Source organism: Pangasianodon hypophthalmus, chromosome 14 (assembly GCF_027358585.1).
Source record: "Pangasianodon hypophthalmus isolate fPanHyp1 chromosome 14, fPanHyp1.pri, whole genome shotgun sequence".
In the NCBI taxonomy this organism is placed as follows: Eukaryota; Metazoa; Chordata; class Actinopteri; order Siluriformes; family Pangasiidae; genus Pangasianodon; species Pangasianodon hypophthalmus.
This window is the reverse complement of record NC_069723.1, coordinates 3,686,199-3,701,142: the sequence shown is the minus strand read 5'-3', so window position 1 is coordinate 3,701,142 and position 14,944 is coordinate 3,686,199. Positions and strand designations below refer to the sequence as shown.

Here is a 14,944-nt window from a genome sequence, read left to right as displayed (position 1 = left end):
ACCCAAATCAACACCACAATTATCGTGGGTTACAAAATCTGTTTTTTTTTTTTTTTTTTTTTTGTTAACCACCGTATATTTATTCAGTCATTAAACCATATTGAATTTTATTTATTTATTTATTTATTTATTTATTCATTATTTTAAAAAATATTGTAAAATTTACACCTTTTTACACATTTTTGTATTTTATTTTCATTTTTTAAAAGATTTTTTACTTATTTTATTCACTGTTAATTTACATGTGTTTTTAAAAAATTAGCAGTACTTACTAGATGATTAATTAATTTATTTCTAAAATTGTGCAGTAGTATTATTCATCCACGTTCTTTTTATTCAGCCCTCGAGTCCGTCCTCTTGCTTGACTGCTTGCTTGTGATTAGCGTTTTCGGTCCGTTATCGCTTGTATAGCTGTCAGCTCTGTCAGAACTGCTTTTCTTCTAAATTGCCCTGGATAAAAGCGTCAGCTCTGTGATTAAAGGTAAATAATTCACTCAGCCAATGTGCGTGTTTTTAATAACCTCGGTGTTGATTTTTCTAATCTTGCATTAATTACGTTGACAGAAACGCCAAGGTTTAGTGCCTGTGACTTCACAGCTTTTTCGAAATTTTTTTGTCAGGTTATTTATACCGAGATGCCGAGGCACACACAGTCGTTGGGAAGATTTGCTCTTAGGATTTTGGAATTACAGCTTTCTGATGGTGCTCAAATCCATTTTTAGATTGTTTTTTTTACAAAGCCCATGAATTTGAAATAGTTTCCTGTGTCTACAGAAAAAAAACACATTTTAGACACAGTGATGAGGTGAACATTTCCAAACGAGGGTTGCAGGTGCATTCGCAGCGGGTATGCAGCATCCCTGGAGACACACACTGGACGGCCACCTGGGAACACTACATGCTGTTCCAGGAGAATCTGGATGCATCCTAATAATCACGGTTTCATCCCTCTGCAAAAGGAAAAAGAGAAATAATGACAAATACAACATGCACTATGGGCTGATTGGAAACCATTTGTTTTAAAGCATGCACAGTAGACTGCCTAGTGAACCATACAGAATGGAAATTACGCCATTCGGAATAGCCACTTTGTGGAATTTTATTGTAATTAGTGCATTAAATTGTGACCATTTCATCCATGATTCCCAAACTGCATTGCACAGTGTCATCATTTGTCATGATGGACTCCCAGTGGGCAACAGTCTGCCAATATACAATGTGATTTAAAGTTTTCATTCTATTTGCCGTCTGAGGTCATTTCACACTTTCAGGCTTCTGGAGTTTGGTACAATTGGTGAAGTGTGAAAGCATTTTTTAGGAGTGATCCAGAGAGCCAAGTCTCAGTGGTCTGGCGTTCTCTTCAACCTAACCGCGGTGTGCTCCACATCAGGCGCGGAAGCTATCGTCCAGCGTACAAGTCCCCATAAATGAGCTGTTGCTATAGAAACGATAACGTACTAGAATGATTGCATTAATAAAAACCTGTCATTCATGTTACATCCGAAACTACTGTCAAGAACCTCAACAGCGCTTTGGGTTATTCTTCCACTCGCCTTAGACGTCCATAATCATTTACAAGCTGCTGCAGCACTGTTCATGTTTAACATTCCAGACAGCTGCCGAGATTCACAAATCACATCGAAACAAAATTTGAACCCTCCCATCAGTTGCACTTGTCTGTTGTGCCAGTCTATTTGCATTTCATTTTCTCAGGCACGATTTACATATTCATGTCAATTCGAGATGAGTCGAGCGAGGATCGGGTCACCCCTCTCACGCGAGCGCTCATCTGCGCTCTCCTTTCCGTGATTGGAGCAGTGATGTGACTGGTAATGGCGTTTTCTGACACTTTCTCAAGAGGAGTGTGTTTTTGTAACACATTATGCACAGATGTGATTTCCAAGAGCCGTCCTGACACTTGAAAATGAAAGACCAAAATGAGGGTCACCCCGATTCCTTTGTTTACTTCGACTTCAGCGTTTAAATGATTCTTAAAAGCAAAAGACAACAAAGAGCCGTGCTGGATGTAAAAGCAAACCAAACATCTATTCTGGAGATTACAATCTGAAACCTTCAAGCAGGAATGCTTACAGCTAATAGAAAGTAAATATCACAAAACGTGACATAATAATGGAACAAAAGTGCTCAGGAAGTCAAATTGGTAGCCCACCTCCATCTTTTCAGAATCCCCAGGAGACCCGGTTGGTGTTCTACAAATAATTATAACTGCGTGGAAAAGTTACGTGTAAGGAAAAGAAAACAGAAAGAAGGTCTTCTGGGAAATACTGTAAGCTGTGTATGAATGTCATTGTCCATAAAAAAATGGTTTGACCATTTTACCAATGAGCCTAGATGCGAACAAATTTAATCATACATTTATCGTTCGCAGAAGCATTTACCCAAGAATCATGAAAATCCAGCTAGTTGGCAGAAATGTTCTTATCCTACGTTTTGTATAAATTGCGTAATTGTCGATGAGTTGCTGCGATTTTATAGTATGTACAGATTACACTGTCATGTTTTTAAATCACTTATTTATTCCAATTACACACCAATTTAATGAACATTTGTGTTGATGACCTGATCGTAAATTATAAGCTAAGATGAATATTTCAATCTACTACAAAAGTAACAGCACCCCATAAAAGGAGGAGGAGGAGGTGAAGGAGGAGCAGGAGGAGTTAGTGTGTGTCTGGTAGCTGACACACTGCAATGGATGAGCTGCATTACTGGAAGATTCAGCCTTCACCCATTAGTGATCATTTTGTTATTTTCAGCTCTTTGCCTTTTATGGAGCTTTGTGGGTGTGGCTAAATGTTAAATGAGAATGGCTGATGTTGTGAACATGTCAGTACAAAGAACGTCAGTGGCTACGTTTACATGCACATCAATATTCCAATATTAATCGGAATTTGGCCATGTAAACACCGCAATCCGATTGCCTGATTCAGATTAAGACAATATTCTTCAGGATTCTTCAAGATTTGTTACACGTCTTATTCAGAAAATCCACTGAAAGGAGATATATGCACATGCTCAGTCCGCAAGTAATTGTGGGTGCTAACAGATGCTCATCTGTAGGCTAGGTATTTACAACAACAATATATATATAGGAATATTCCCATATTCTGTAGGCTAGGTAGGCTAGGCTAGGCTAGGCAAGGTACTTACAACAACCATATATATGGGAATATTCAGACGCCTGTACGCATATAAACATCGTATTCGGAATATGGTTGCAACTTGAATATAGACCTTAAACGGAATTTGATGTGCATGTAAACGTAGCCAGTGTTAGCGAATCTTTCTTAAATCTGGCAAGAATTTGTGGTTCAGTTTGGCCACGAAAACATTTACACGCAGCTTTAAATGTTTAAAAGATATACAATATTTGTAGCTTTTCCAATATTGTGATCTGGACCAACAAAACAAGCAAAAAAAAAAAAATTAATATAAATGATAAATGCGACACACAAAATGTTTTAAACTAGTTATTTATGTAATTATCTAATTGTCAGATACAAAGTCAAAACAAGAATCACACACAAAACAAAGTGCAAAACAAGCACTAGAGCACGGTGGTATAAAACCCACACAACATATTACACATGACCACAAAAGCGACTACATGCTGAAAACTCAGAGTTTATATAGTGGTGCTAATCAGGGGAAACATGAAACAGGTTCATGACATTACCTGGGGCTGATGGGAAATTTAATTCATCAGAGGCACCTACGCTGACATGGCACTAATCATTTATTTAGCGCCGGCTCCTTGTTGTGTGATTTCTGTGCACACTTAGTGTGAAACGAAACCAAACAAAATAGCAAATAAACCAAAAGAACTAATTACACTATGATTCAGACTCAACTGGTGACTAATATTGAGAAGTCTTGTTTTTTTTTTCCCCTCACTTTTTTTTTTTTTTTTTCTTCGTCACTCTGTGCTCTGTTTTTGACCTGCACTGTACTGTCAGCTTTGCTTGTTTGGATTTGTGTTGCTTTCCTTGAATAAACTTTGCAATTGCATCAACCTGCCTGCCCCTGTGTTCCAACAACATCACTATTTCTATTACTGGATTGAAAAATAATGCTGTTCTTTCCTTAGGAAAAGTGAGAAACAGAAAACAGCACAAGAATTTGTAAATGCTTGAAGTTGAATCAGGTGAAGGTCACACCATTAGCTGCTGCCTCGTAATGATTACGCAGGTATAAATGGGTAAAATGATGCACATTTGACATTAATTTAAGTCTTTTAACACCATTAAAACTGAACATGTTAGATGGCTGTGGCATAGTAACGTCACAAAAAAACATCAGAAATGCGACATAACAGAAGCTGGACATATTTGTCTCTGATGCTGCACACGACTCTGAGAAGGTCCTTGAAGGTTCTTCTCATGGTAAGCAGTTTTTGTGTATAGAGGTCTGTTCTGTTTATCACTTATTCATGACTATAAGACATGTTTCTTGACATGTCTCCCCATGTGCTGAAACCTCACACACTGCAACAGTGTATTTTGTTGTTTTTGCCCGTAAAAGGCTGATTGTTATTGTATTTACGGTAGTCCTGCTACACCAGCATCTACGGTAATTTACTCATTTGTTACTTTATTAATGTTGTATATTCTACTTAAGCAGTTACCGTATTTTAGGAATTCGTTACTGTATTTATTGAAGAATTTTTACAGTGTCACATCAGTTTATCAGCTTTATGCTTTTCGGCATTCTACTCCAGCAGTTACGGTAATTTACTGTCTTGTTACTGTATTCATGGCAACCCAAAGAGTAGTTTGGTCATTTGTTTTGGCCATGTTTTTATGGTACAAATTCCTCTCTAGTAGTTGATGTATTTGTTTCTATACTTACTGTAGGTGTGCTACTCCATTTTGTATTTATAATAAAGATTTTTTGTTAAGGTTTTCCTTCTGTATGATGTTCTGTGTGACGTTTTACTCTAAGAGTTAGGGTTTTTAACCCATTTATTAAGCAGTTCCTGTAGTTTGGCCTTCAACAATTAAGTTATTTTACAGATTTGTTGCTGTGTTCCTGATAGGTCTGCTACTCTATCAGTTACCAAATTGTTACTGTAGTTCCTGAAGCTGTGCTTTTCCAGCAGATACTCTATTTACAGGAGGCATGCTACTCTAGCATTTACGATAGTTTAACGATCTGTTACTGTATTTACTCTAAGTGTGCTATTCCAGAAGTTATAATAATTCAGTCATTGGTTAGTGCCTTTTTTTGGGATGCATTCTACCTTAGTAGTTATGATAAAGTTACAGGAAGGTAAACTACCAATAGCATGGCACTAACATTAAAAAAAAATCATATTAGCATTACTTTTGACAGTATATAATGGCTTGTTTGTCATTTTATATTGTTGTACATTGTATGTTGACATAGCAAAGGCTTTAACTCAGGAAGCAACAGAGAACTGAACCCGATTCCACCAGGGGGAGGTCTCTGAAATAAAAAAAAAAAAGCCTGGTATATAATGTCGCTTATACTACTTCTTTTTTTTTCGCTCTTTTGGCATGTCTATAGTGCAAACGTCAACATTTAACTTCCAGATTAGGGGTCTGCTGTCTCTGTATCACAGGGGGAAATATATATCTATCATCCTGCTGGACAAAGAGCGGTAAACACTGAACATGGCGTGTAGGTGCAGCGCTGCTTTACTGGGTCTGTGCAGATAAGATCCACAGCATGTTGTAAATGAGAGGTCAGATGATCCTATCAGATCTTGTGCACATTTATCATTAATCACGTATATAGTGCGCCCGGGAGCCAAGTTAAAAGCTAAGCAGGCGTAATAATCGATTGGTGCAGTGAAGCGAAGCTAAACTGGCTTAAGAGCTTGCAGTGGAGGATCTTATAAAAATGAGATTCTGCCTCAATGGAGGGACAAACATAAGTGTAAGCAAGGAGACATTACGACAGCACTGCTTAATTCTCAAATCTGACTGGGCACAAGGTGACGCTCCGCGTACACAGATTCAAAACACTGAGCATGGAAGGAGTCTCCAGTGTCAGAGGCGAAGCTGTAACTTTACACTTTCAGACATCTTCGGGACAAAACAATAACATGACATGCTGCGTTTTTTTTAATTTTTATTTTTTGGAGCGTCAAGCAAGACTTTATAATGTAAAAAAAGATTATAAAAAGGCTAAATGTTATTGGACTATTGCTTTTCTTGCGTGTAATTAAAGCTCCAGTCTCTGTCTCGCTCTTTTTATCCGACTTGAACAATAAATAATGAAACATTCTCATTCACTTTCTCCTTATCACACACATCTCTGTTTCTCCCGTCAGACATCTCGAAAGCTAAATGAATAAGTCACTGTATGCGACTGAAAGGCTCTGTGTTACTGTTTAGACATTCAGGACCTTCATACTGTTCAAACATGACTCCCTCAGCAATAAGCTTCACTCTCTCTCTCTCTCTCTCTCTCTCTTTCTTTCTGATTATCATCTGAGTGTGTAGAGAACAGAACAGAACGCTGTGTGGATCCTGGGGGTGTTTCCAGGCTGTGTGCCACTCATTTGATTCTCTTTCGGGATATTTATATTCTCCTCTTGCTTATCTGAAGGAGCTTTCATATACGCACTGGTTAGAACCCTGGTATGTTCTCCACCTTGGTATGTTCTCCACCACAGCAATCACACTTCCGAGCGACCGTCTCACTTCCGTCTCAATTCGCTTCCAAGTGAACGCTAGTGAGAAAGTGATTCGACTCTGAATCGACTCACCTACAGGACTGAGAAGCTAGAATCCCTAGAAAAAGAAGGTTCTTCAAGGGTTCACTTAAAGAACCCTTGAAGAACCTTTTTTTTCTAGGGATTCTAGCTTCTCAGTACTTGGTACACACTTAGAAAAAAGGGTTCTTCAAGGGATCATTGCACAATTAAGTGTTCTATGCCTCCAAAAAGGGTTCTACTTTCTGATCCTCTCTGATAGGGAAACACTTTTTTTTATGGTATTTTTTGTACATAGAATTTTTAAACGTTCACTTTTAAATGATATATTAACAAATGAGAGATGTTTAACTAAAAAAAATAATAATAATATCAGAATGTTCATGATGGCACATAGTTCTCCTTATTTCTTGCTTGTTCTTGTGTTTTTTTATTTTTTGGCTGTTATTAAAAATTTTTATTGACAGCATCACGTTTTTCAGGCTTTTTGCAGCAAAAGCATGATGTTAAAATCTGTTCTGATTAACAAGCTCACAGTAAACGTTTCTCCGTAAGCGGGTCTGTATTATAGTGTTCCTCAAAGCAGTGACGTTGTTTAATATTCTCCGCGATCCATCAGACTGTCCCCGTTCTCCTTTACACTAACGCAGACAGACAGCCCTATCCCACACACAGCAAGTCATGTTTTATGGATGAGCAAAGCACTGGGCCGTTATTTTTATTTTACCATCGCTCTGATAGAGACGCTGCTGCAAGCACACAAGAAAATATGCTGCTCAAATGAGTGTTTAAGCAAAATAATTGGGTCACAAATATGACCGACATCATTCTTATGTTCCGAAAAAAAAAATACAGCTTGTCATGTTACTGAGAAACTGCAAAAGCGTAAAATCCTCTGTCCCGATGATGTCAGAAAAAAAAAAAACATGTTACAGCTTTACCTTTGAATGTTACAAAGTGCTGACACTGGAGACTCCTTCCATAAATGGTAAATAAATGCAGCTTATTGAAAACGTCATTGTATCAACGTGAACAATCATGTTTTTTTTTTTTTTTAAAAAAAAAAAGAATCCATTTATATGGAGCATGAGTCACTGTGAACAAACTGTTACTATAGAAACAATAACGTATAAGAGCAAGCGTGTTAATATAAACCTGTGATTTGTAGCTGCACTACTCTCAGAGCTGCTGTTAGAAAAAGTGAATCAACACCTTCTGACCAATCACAATCCATGCATCCGATGTTCCATTAGTAGCTAGCTGACATTCTTTACAAGCTAGCTACAAGTAGCCAAGGTTTTTAACTAGCTTGCTATAGTTAATATTGGTATACTGTCATAAAAAAAAAATTCTAGTGGAAACCAATAGAGATTTCCAGTGCATCCTAAAGGGTTTTAATGTGTATTTGGTGGTCTAGAATGGTAATTAATGGAATGTGTTGTCTCTAGTAATTCTGGTTTATCTGATTTTATTCTGATGCTAAACATCCACCCTTTGGATTCTGGTGGTAACCAAAAAATCCCTAATTTTTCCCAATTTTTTTTAATCTAATGGAAGCAAATAAGCCAATTTCTGATGGAAACCATTAGGGATGCTTTTTTCCCCTCTGAGTTCTTTCTCCATATATCTCCATATGTCTTCAGATGTCTCCAATAATAATTTAGCCATGTTTCTGAGCTGCAGTAACACCTTAATCTAGAAAAAAAAATGTTTTGTACTGAGCTTCTGCATTGTCCCGAGAAGGTGGTTGAGAATGTGGGACATGACCAGAGTAAAAGGCATGAGACACTGCTTGCAATCAATATAAATGATTTATTGACTCCAAAACTTGCATTCACAAAGCAAAACAAAGCAAAACAAAGCATTAAACAGGGACACCAGCTCTGAGCTTCCTCATGGAGGTGCTTCTCCAGAACTGCCTTCAAACAGACAAAATGCACCCTTTCTATCTCAGGGCTCAAACCAATTCACATGCATAGGGGAATGGAAATCATATATACACAAAGAAATACAAAAATAAACTTAACAGTTGGCACGAAAATTCAAAATAAATTTTAACATTAATATTACCAAAAAACAAATACCAGAAGTAATAAAAAAAATACATCTTCATAAACTATATTCAAAATAAACACAAAATAATTCACACAGGCTTGATAGACTAGGCCTACACTACCCATAATTCTTCAGGATAGCATAAAATGGGGAACAGGAAGGCCGCATATCCTCTTAAACCCCACCCCTGGAACCATGCTGCAGCCATGAACCACCCAGAGACAAAAGGTAAGAAAAGGGAATTGATCTAAATTCTAAATAAAACACAAAGAAAACTCTTGGTGTCTTTTCTTCAGTCTAATGTGCACCTTAGCCTAGAAGAAATAACCACAATCATTTTCAAGCCAACAAACATTTATACAAATGATAGAAACCAAACAAACACAGAACATATAAACACTAAGGGGAACTTCTGATATCGTCACAGTGGTGGAGATTGTAGACTTTCTGCTAGCATGACCATCGAGTGTGCGTCATCCTGTATTTATTCTGCAATCGGGCTTCTCTGCGTGAAACCACTACCCTGCCATTACAGTGATGGAAGAGGATGGAGCTGAGGGCTCATGGTGACCTCTCTGACGGATAGAAACTGCCAAAGATATAAAAAAGTGAGGATGAAAGTAAAGAAACATGTCCCATCCATGGAAATGTGTTTATGCTTGGGCAGAAATCCATAATTTATAGTCTTAGCGCAAAGAACATAATCTGAAACCTGGCAGTCATTCGGTGTCCATTTTTTGCTCTTAAACTCTTCAAGGTTTTATCCAGAACGCACAGAACTCTTAAAGCTGCGAGTTTTAAGAGTGAGTGCATTAATTTATACCTTTAAACCGTTAGAAAATTGCACATCACACCCAGCATTGAAAGATTATTTGATGCGTGTGACAGTATTGAGTTTGCATCAGTGTAGATTTACCAAGTTGACTTTGGCTGAAACTTCGTTTTCATTTTTCTAACATGATTTGGACCGGCTCGTGTTCGGAAAACGTGTTCCAGCGAACTAAAACTAGATTTACTCCAGTCAGTCAAACCCAATCACGAAGTCTTTTTACAAATTAATAACGAGATAAATATGTTAGAATCGAGCCACAGTCAGGTTGGCGGATTGACGTATATCAGATCATTCCTCCGACCGGTTTAGCGCTGACTTCTTGGAGAGCTTTAAACTTTCCTTGTGTAAATGGGTCGCTGATTCCCGAGATGTTTGAGATGTTTGAGAGAAGGAGAGTTTAGCTTTAGCTTTAGCTTTATCATGCATAAATATTCAGGTCATCTTTGTGCTTATGGGATCGGTCGCGTGAGCAGTGAGAGTACGGTGGGTATTTTTCTAGGCTGCTGATCAGAAGGTAGTGACCGACTGCCACTGTGGAGCCGTTTGTGCCTAAAGCTGCTAACAAAAATGCAAAATGTGTAAAGACTTGCATGGTAATTAATGACTATTCTCTTTCTCTATTGAATTATGTCTATTAGTCGACATTTAATATGATTAGTATGATATTATATGTTTAATATGATTTTCCATGTATTTAAAATTTACTGATAATTATATAGTACACTGATTGGCTTGGCTCTAAAAGATACACATTTTATTTGATAAAACAAAACACTCTACTCTGAGGCGCTTGTTTGTTGTTCTCTGTGTGCTTTTGTTTGTTTGGCCAAATGCATTTGTTTTGCTTGTTGTCCTACTGTGTTTGTCTGTTCTGTGTTACGTCCTTGATTAGCTGTTGTGTCTTAGTATCTTCGCAAAGATTTTATCATGCAGTCCTGAGCCTTAGTTTCTGTTCTATGATGATCCCGGTTTTCCCGACTCTTGTCCGCGTTATTGTTTTTTGATTATTGATTAAAATCCTTTTTTTTTTAAAAAAATATATTATCTACCCCCAAGCTGAGTATATACACTCGCATCCTGCCTCATTCACACACATTTCAGTTGTTCATACTAGAAATCGTGGACGGTATCATCACTTTTGGATTTTGAAACTGTCATTTATTTTTTTGTTTTCACTATTGGAGTACAATTGCTATGCGCTTAGTAATGAGTCACAGGGAACCAAATTCAAAATGATAGAACTGCTGCCTAAGCTCCATATTGTATTATTTTTCCTACCTTTCCCAGTAGTGACAGAAGTTTGAAGAGAACAGGTTTAGTTACTTCTATGATGTAAAAATACTGGAATTGTATCCAGTTGTATCCAAAATGGACAAGTGTATCTCTCCTGAAAACCTTCCCTTGTTCATTAAAGGTTGACCATCATTCCTTAAAGGTGGGTTTTAATTCTTTAATGCTGGAAAAATTCTTCCCCCCATGATCTGTCTAGTCCTGTTGTCCGATCCAATTTCACCCTGGTCCAATGATAATAATAAAAAAAAGACAAGCTAATTAAGAGTATGTTCCAATAAGATTGTGCGGGACATTTTGGGAGTGTAAATGAAGTGTGAATATGTGAGAAGTAAGCGAGCTTGGTGTAGCCCTAATTAGCCTGCTTTTGAGAGACATGCTGCGCTGGCACATCTCAGCCTGCTCTGGAAGGCGACATGGCACCATGAGCCAGAGGACAAGAGTGGACCATAGAGGGGCTTCAAAGCCTGGCCAAAGAGCTGCTGTTGTCCTGCCAGGCTAAATGCCATGCACAAGCAGAGGAGCTGAGGGAAATCACCAAGCTGGATCACGCCTTTGAAGCAGCAGTAGAGGAGATTTCACTTCTGGTCCAATGTGTGCTCATGATTTTTGGTCTACTTTTCTATCCTTTATTAAGAAAGGATGATATACTGTAGGCCTTTGCAAATGATTGAAAACTTGTTGTAAAGGGGTTGGGTCAGAGAAGTCTGGTAAAAATGTGCTAGTAGGACAAATCCCCTCTGCTTTTCAATGATAAAGACGTCAAGTTTAATTTTTGACAATTATTTGTTAAACTTCTTATTTTGGATTTTTGTGCAACCGATTTTTGTGCAAGAGCACCAGTAACATATTTATATTAGTATAAAGAAGCTTAAGGGGTTATTTTCTTTCTAGCTCAGACTGTAGATCCATGCAGCCTATCAGTGACAGTTGTACCAGGTGATTACACAGAGTGACACACCCCCTAGATTTGATCTATATTTGCACTGATGGTTTTATTTGGTTGGTATTTGGAAGAAACATGCCATGAAGTCAGTAGAGCATTATGGACTTTCAACATAAATAAATAAATATTCATAGATTGATTAATATCATGACCAGCCATCATGCCAGACCTGAAGAACAGAAATGAATGGTAGAATAAGTAGATCATTGCTTTCCTTGTACAGGGTCACATGGAATGGCCAAAAAAGCAGTTTCTAAAGATTTAGCATATACACAAGGCATGGGCATAGACACAGAAGCATGGTGGTGGTAGCCTCATGTTCCGTGTTAATGATGGCGTCTTAGTTGCTTTTCTGTTTGCCTGGTCATTGACATTTGGTGGCCTTTTGGTGGATGGCCTCCTCTAAGCAGAGTTGCTGTTGTGCCGTATTCTTTCCATGTTTTAATAATAAACAAGTCAGGTTGGTGAGCTTCCATCAGCTAATATAATAATTTACATAAATGTACCTGATTGGAAGCAAATGACAATCTGCTATTGAAGCTAAGATGGTTTGTTTTTAAAAACAAATAGGTTTTTTTTTAACAAATGTTGATCACGTCTACTACTGTATTTTTCAAATACTTGGTTTCATAATCTGCTGAAATGCTTTGCTGGGTTCGAATCTTCCAGATGACATTCTCTGCACTAAACTTTATGAATAAGGGTGACTATGAAGGACTCGGACAGGATAGTATCTTTGGTCTGTGACTGGATTTTGGTCATAATATTCATTGCGCACGGCCTGTAGGTAAGTTGTTAGAGGACGAGACTCCAGTATGATTTCCTGGCAGAGATTGAAACGTTTTTATGGATATAATGTACTCGAGGATTGTGTGGTCAGTGGGAGTGAGAGTGTTTCGCACCCTCTAGCCTAGCCCAGTGAATCCATTCACTGCTTAATGTCTGAGAATTACATCGTAATTTCTCTCCATGGGGATTAGTTTTGTTGAAAAGAAGGCAGTGGGTGTAGTGTGGCTGAGTCAGTGTGTGTGGTGCAGCAAGAGTGTGGCTCTGCAACTGCTTTCTTTCTTCAACAAATAATAAAGTGGCGTCTGGCTGTTTGAGGACACAGAGGCAGGAAAGGCACTTAGAGCTCTGTTGAGCCATTTTAGCTATTTATTTTTAAAAAGTGAAACCACAGAGCTGAAACCACACTCGACATCTTAAAGGTTCTTGAGCTGCCCCTTTATCCCTACAACATAGTGTTTCCCTTTCAGAAAGTGGTTTTGGGGCTATGAAGCCATTAATTATCCAATAAACCCTTATAGAACCACTGAACCTTGAAGTACCAAGAACTCCTGATAGGCTCTAGATATTCCAAAGAAAATAATGAGCAATAATCTGGAGACATGCACACATACTCGGGTATTATAAAAGCTGTTCAAAGGTTCTTCAAGGGTTTGTTGGATAATTAAGGGCATCTTCATTTAGCATCTTAGTAAGGGTTCTAGTGGGAATCCATTCTCATTCAGTTCAACATAGAACCTTTCAGGGTTCCCCCAGATGGACAACTCAAGAAAGCCAAATTCTACGATTCAATTTGTGGTAAAAGTTGAAAATCCTAAATCAATCAATCAAGAACCCTGTGATGTTCTGTGGTTTATTCATTTGTGGGTACCTTTTCAGAGAAGGTTCTGATTAGGACCCTTTTTAGGAAGTAAAGAACCCTTAGCCATGCAAAGTATTTTGGATAAAACTTTTTTTTTTTGTTTTTTTTAATTCCCTGAACGTTTTTTTGTATGTTCTGTGCTTTTACTACAATATCTGAGATGTAGTATTAAAAAACAAAAATAAATAAATAAATAAATGCTAATAAGTAATATAAAAAGTTGAATAATAATAATAATAAAACAGTTCAGAAAGTTGATTATGCGAATTGATTCAGCTCTTAATTAAAAATCCGCCACACACTGAGCATTTAGGGTTTTGCAATTTATTCTTATCCCACTTTAAATAGCCCCAGGAGGCAGACGGGGCAGACGGGGCAGACGGGGCCGCTGCCTGATACTTATTCATTATCAGATTTGAAGAATGTGCTGTTTGTAATTATGGCATGTTATAGTTGGGTGAAGGAGGCACTGGGATTTGGAGATCAGACCAATCTGCATCTGAGGATAAATCTCACCTCCTTCATCATCTGAGAGACAGAGAGAGAGAGGGAGTGAGAGAGAGAGAGAGAGAGTTTAATAAATATGGATGGAGTAAAGATGGATATGAGCTTTTGCTTCTTTCCTTTAACTGTCAAAGTGAAGTTTTAATGCAGGCAGAGGCACAAAGAGCTTGTCATTTATTCCTCACTGTCGAGTCTGTCACCTTCCATTTACATTCAAATGGCTCTAAATCTTCCACATTTCACTTTGAATATCTCCTTCAATGGATTTTTTTTCCCCCCATTTTCCAAAGCTCAGATGAAATTTCCCTGGAGGCTGTTTGAATTTTTATGACATTTTTACATCACTTTTTTTCCCCATTTATTCAAAAGAGCGTTCAGAGTTCTGCGGAATTCTGGATTCTGATTGGTCAGAAGCTGTTGATTAATTTGAAGCTGTTGATTATACACTCAGTTTATGCGCTCTGCATGCACTCTGCATAATCTGAGTGTAAATCATTGAAGTTTTCTTTAAGGAGATTCATGGAAGGAGTCTCCAGTGTCAGAGCAGTGTCAGTTGCTGTCGTCTAAGTGGAATAAAACATTTGGGGACGTGCAGTAACTCCATCATTACACTCTCCATCACTGATGATTTTCCTGTAACAGCACGGCATGGTGTGTTTTATTCCTTACATAATTTGCACAATGAAACTGGAAGGTTCTTTGACAGTAGTCACTGATCTGCTTTTGTGATTATACAGAGAGACATGCTTGGAGAAATGACGAGAATAAAAGTTTTCACTGTCATTGCACCTCTTTTGTGTTTGTACACTAAATGAAATCCATTTTTTTTCATGATTCATTTTTCACGTGATTTTTAAACGTTTCATTTATTTTCACCTCATTTCACATTTATTGTTAAATGTGAATTTTACACAATTCATTTGTTTTTAGATGTGATTTTTACGATTCATTATTTTCATGACATTTTTA

The 14,944-nt window shown here is 37.7% G+C and overlaps 1 protein-coding gene and 1 long non-coding RNA gene across 3 annotated transcripts in view; both read left to right on the top strand.

Annotated features, from left to right (window-relative positions):
- lsamp (limbic system associated membrane protein) overlaps positions 1-14,944 on the top strand; it is a 668,261-nt gene that overhangs the window by 16,748 nt on the left and 636,569 nt on the right. The window lies entirely within an intron of this gene.
- Positions 7,922-14,944, top strand: part of LOC117599091 (uncharacterized) — a 319,637-nt gene continuing 312,614 nt past the window's right edge. Inside the window, exon 1 of the long non-coding RNA XR_008303504.1 lies at positions 7,922-8,983. This is a non-coding gene — a long non-coding RNA (uncharacterized LOC117599091). The remainder of the gene's footprint in view (positions 8,984-14,944) is intronic.